This window comes from Capricornis sumatraensis, chromosome X, assembly GCF_032405125.1.
Source record: "Capricornis sumatraensis isolate serow.1 chromosome X, serow.2, whole genome shotgun sequence".
NCBI classification, from domain to species: Eukaryota; Metazoa; Chordata; class Mammalia; order Artiodactyla; family Bovidae; genus Capricornis; species Capricornis sumatraensis.
In genome coordinates, this window is record NC_091092.1 from 97443239 (window position 1) to 97448866 (window position 5628).

General features: G+C 39.9%; 1 pseudogene; it reads left to right on the forward strand.

The window, feature by feature from the left end:
• The first annotated feature begins 3189 nt into the window (after positions 1-3189).
• On the forward strand, positions 3190-3685 carry LOC138071817 (protein FAM209-like; annotated as a pseudogene).
• The last annotated feature ends 1943 nt before the right edge of the window (positions 3686-5628 follow it).

A 5628-nucleotide genomic window follows, 5' to 3' on the forward strand; every position in this document is an offset into this window, starting at 1 on the left:
GATATTATGCAGAATCCAATGCAACACTGTAATGAAATTACTTTTCAATTAAAAACAAATAAATTTAAAACAAGAATGAATCAGCAGAGTTGGTGTAAAACAGAAGTTAGGTTGTGGTTTGTCCGTTTTATGATTTATTGAAATAACATCATAAGCACATATGCTGTATGTACATATATATGTATAAGTAAGTAAGTAAGTGTTAGTCACTCAGTCGTGCCTGATTCTTTGCGACCCCATGGAATGAAGCCCACCAAGCTCCTCTGTCCATGAGATTTTTCAGACAATGATACTGGAGTGGGTTGCCGTTTCCTTCTCCAGGGGATCTTCCCAAACCAGGGATCGAACCCAGGTCTCCTGAACTGCAGGCAGATTCTTTACCAACTGAGCTACAAGGGAAGCCCATATATATGTATATATGTACATACATGTGTGTGTGTTGTGTGTGTATTATATATGATTATGATGGGAATTAAACTATAAATTAATTTGAAAAACTGATTTTTTATACTTTCAGTATTCTCATCCAATAACAAAAACTTGATTCTTAATTGACCAAATCTCTTTTGTCATTTAGTAAAGTTTTTATATTTGTTCCTCACTATTCTTATTTAAAAACTTTTAACTAATTTATTTTTTTAAATTTTTTTATTATTATTTTTTAATTTTTATTTTTGCTTTACTTTACTTTACAATACTGTATTGGTTTTGCCATACATTGACATGAATCCACCACGAGTGTATATGCGTTCCCAAACATGAACCCCCCTCACACCTCCCTCACCATAACAGCTCTCTGGGTCATCACCATGCACCAGCCCCAAGCATGCTGTATCCTGCGTCGGACATAGACTGGTGATTCGATTCTTACATGATAGTATACATGTTACAATGCCATTCTCCCAAATCATCCCACCCTCTCCCTCTGAGTCCAAAAGTCCGTTATACACATCTATGTCTTTTTTGCTGTCTTGCATACAAGGTCGTCATTGCCATCTTTCTAAATTCCATATATATGTGTTAGTATACTGTATTGGTGTTTTTCTTTCTGGCTTACTTCACTCTGTATAATCGGCTCCAGTTTCATCCATCTCATCAGAACTGATTCAAATGAATTCTTTTTAACGGCTGAGTAATACTCCATTGTGTACATGTACCACAGCTTTCTTATCCATTCATCTGCTGATGGACATCTAGGTTGTTTCCATGTCCTGGCTATTATAAACAGTGCTGCAATGAACATTGGGGTACATGTGTCTCTTTCAATTCTGGTTTCCTCGGTGTGTATGCCCAGCAGTGGGATTTCTGGGTCATAAGGCAGTTCTATTTGCAATTTTTTAAGGAATCTCCACACTGTTCTCCATAGTGGCTGTACTAGTTTGCATTCCCACCAACAGTGTAGGAGGGTTCCCTTTTCTCCACACCCTCTCCAGCATTTACTGCTTGCAGATTTTTGGATCGCAGCCATTCTGACTGGTGTGAAGTGGTACCTCATTGTGGTTTTGATTTGCATTTCTCTGATAATGAGTGATGTTGAGCATCTTTTCATGTGTTTGTTAGCCATCCGTATGTCTTCTTTGGAGAAATGTCTATTTAGTTCTTTGGCCTATTTTTTGATTGGGTCGTTTATTTTTCTGGAATTGAGCTGCATAAGTTGCTTGTATATTTTTGAGATTAGTTGTTTGTCAGTTGCTTCATTTGCTATTATTTTCTCCCATTCAGAAGGCTGTCTTTTCAACCTTGCTAATTTATTTATTTTAATTGGAGGTGAATTACTTCACAATATTGTGGTGGCTTCCGCCATATTTTGATAGGAATCAGCCATGGGTGCACGTGTATCCCCCAATCCTGAACCCTCTTCCACCTCCCTCCCCATCCCATCCCCTTGGATTGTCCGAGAGCACCAGTTTTGAGTGCCATGCTTCATGGATCAAACTTGCAGTGGTCAACTATTTTATGTATGGTAATATACATATTTCAATGCTATTCTCTCAAATCATCCCACCCTTGCCTTCTCCCACATAGTCCAAAAGTCTCTCCTTTACACCTGTGTCTCTTTTGCTGTCTTGCATATAGGATCATCCTTATCATATTTCTAAAGTCCATCTATATGCATCAATATACTGTATTGTTGTTTCTCTTTCTGACTTACTTCACTCTGTGTAATAGGCTCCAGTTTCATCCACCTCATTAGAACTGACTCAAATGTGTTCCTTTTTATAGCTGAGTAATATCCCATTGTGTGTATGTACCACTACTTCCTTATTCATTAATGTGCCAATGGGCATCTAGGTTGCTTCCATGTCCTAACTATTGTAAACAGTGCTGCAAAGAACATTGGGGTACATGTCTCTCTTTCAATTCTAGTTTCCTTGGTATGTATGCCCAGCAGAGGGATTGTCATTCTTAATGTCAAAATGTATTTTTTTAAATATGCATACATTGATTCACTTTTTATGTTATAAGTTTCTATGGGTTTTGCCAAATATGTAGTGTCAAGTATTTACCATAACATCATACAGCAAAATTTCACTCACCTGAAAAGTCCTCTATGCTTGGAGAAGACAATGACATCCTTCTCCATTATTCTTGCCTAGGAAATCCCATAGGAGGAGGAGCCTGGTGGGCTACAGTCCATGGAGTGGCAAAGATTCAGACAGGACTTAAGACTGAGTACAATCATTTTTAGGAACACTGTAGACCACACAAAACACATCAGTGGCTCCTAGTTTGCGGCCTCTGGTTGAATATCTTACTTTCCCACTTGGGTCTAGGCTCCACAGGGGCACATGCCCATGAGTCTACTCTGCTTATCACAGCATCTTTATTCAACAAATGGAAAAATAAAAATAGAACCTGGACCCACCCTCCCAGTAGAGTACCAGGTTCAGAAAGAATACACTGGCAAGGAGATGACGTTCTCTCACTTCACATCTCTTTTTAGATTGCCTGCTGGAAATTTTGCCACTTCCTTCACAACCTACTCCCAGTTGACCCCTGCAAGCCACCGTATTCTCTGCCCTGAAGTCATCACAATGGCCAGATGGGTTCTGGCCAGGGCAGGGCCCTCTGACCTCACCAGAGGCCCAACTCTGTCTTATCCTCAGGCTCCAGGTGCCAGGTCAGAACAGCACACCAGGAACCACTTCCTCTCTGCTCACCATTTGGTCTATGAAATGATTCTTTTTCTTGTCTATTTATGTCTCCTCTTTTTACACCTTTATGTTTTCTTGTCTGAGAGATGAAGCCAAAGAAATCCCCGGAAAAGTACCCTGCAGAAGGCACATTCGAATTCAGCAGAATCTACCAGAGCATGTGCAAGACTGTCTTGGGATCAAGTTGCACTGGCTTTTTCTCCTCATTGTGCTGTACATGATACTGAAGTTTCCAGGAGACAGTGAAGAGAGTAAGGTGCAGACTCTTCCTGCTCTTTGGGGTTGTTGAATTGGCTCTCTGGGAAAGAAAAACAAAAACACTTCCCCCAACAAAAGTCTACATTCCCTACCTTAACCCAGCTCAATATGGACCTTGTGAAATATGTGTCTCTGGGTACGGCATCAGAAACTCACCACAGCAACCAGCAGTAACCTCATCCTTCACAATTTTGAGCTGTCTGTAAACATACAATAGCATTGCAATATATGAGCCATGGGGTGACACAGACTTCATTTCAGAGCATTTGTAAGTCAAAGTAGGAGACTAAAAGTTGAGTGTTGACAAACTGTATTCAACTGTTTGAAACAAAAGAAAAAAAACTCTGATATTATTTATTGACTCTATAGTTTTATCTTTTCTAGAATGTCTTATAATTGGCATCATGCAACAACAGTGAGAAATGGGAGAGGCTGCTTGAAGAAGGCAATGGCAACCCACTCCAGTACTCTTGCCTGGCAAATCCCATGGACAGAGGAGCCTGGTAGGCTGCAGTCCATGGGGTCGCTGGGAGTCGGACATGACTGAGCGACTTCACTTTCACTTTTCACTTTCATGCATTGGAGAAGGAAATGGCAACCCACTCCAGTGTTCTTGCCTGGAGAATCCCAGGGACCGGGGAGCCTGGTGGGCTGCCATCTATGGGGTCGCACAGAGTTGGACACGACTGAAGCTACTTAGCAACAGCAGTGTATAACTTTTTCCAGACTAGCTTATTTTACTTAATAATCACTGCAGATTGTGATTTCAGCCATGAAATTAAAAGACGCTTACTCCTTGGAAGAAAAGTTATGACCAACCTAGATAGCATATTGAAAAGCAGAGACATTACTTTGCCAAAGGTTTGTCTAGTCAAGGCTATGGTTTTTCCAGTGGTCATGTATGGATGTGAGAGTTGGACTGTGAAGAAAGCTGAACACCAAAGAATTGATGCTTTTGAACTGTGGTGTTGGAAAAGACTCTTGAGAGTCCCTTGGACTGCAAGGAGATCCAACCCGTCCATTCTAAAGGAGATCAGCCCTGGGTGTTCTTTAGAAGGAATGATGCTAAAGCTGAAACTCCAGTACTTTGGCCACCTCATGCAAAGAATTGACTCATTGGAAAAGACCCTGATGCTGGGAAGGATTGGGGGCAGGAGGAAAAGGGGAAGACAGAGGATGAGATGGCTGGATGGCATCACTGACTCGATGGACGTGAGTTTGAGTGAACTCCAGGAGGTGATGGCCAGGGAGGCCTGGTGTGCTGCGATTCATGGGGTCGTAAAGAGTCGGACACAACTGAGCGACTGAACTGAACGTTAATTCAGGTTTCATCCATTTCTTTTTTGGATTTGATAGCTCATTTCTTTTTATTCTTAAATAATATTCTGTTATATTGATGTACCATAGTTTGTTTATCCATTCAGCTATGAAGTTACATTTTGGTGGCTTCCAATTTGTGTGTGTGTGTATGTGTGTGAGAGAGAGTTGGAATTAAACTGTTATATAAACCATATGCATGTTTTTGTGTGGGTGTTAGCTTTCAAATCATTTGCTAAACTATCTAGGCACATAAATGCTAAAACATATGCTATGGCAATGTTCAGCTATGTAAGAAATTTCTTTCAAAGTGACTGTGTCATTTTGCATCCCCTGTAACAACAACTGAGAGTTCCTGTTGTTCCTCATCTTTGCCAGTAATTGGTATTGTCAGATTTCTGTATTTGGCCATTCCAATAATTGTAGAGTGATATCGTATTGATTTCACCAGTCTACTTTAAAAAGTTATCTTCTTTCTATATTTCCATTGAAGCACTTCCATTGTGTTTCATTACCGTAAATTCCTCAGGTGTTTTATCTTTAATCTGAGGCTGAAATAGATCTTCTGCTCTGCAACAATTCTGATGCTGATTATATAAATATTTTCCATTCGGCAACACTGACCACCTCTTCTTTTCCTGAGTACTGCTTTTTCCACTAATGCATATTGCCTCCACACAAAAGTATAAGTTCAGCATGAATGTCTTTATTTTTTTGTTTGCTTGTTTTGATTTATATATACTTACTAGGTATTATTCAAATCTGTGTTAGTGCCAGTTGCAGTTGTACATTTACTCTGAATTTTTAAGTACAATCATATATGCATCTTATCAGAATTTTGACTTTGCTGTGTGTCTCCTTGATGTGATTTTGAAAAACTAAATGCTCAGTATTTAAA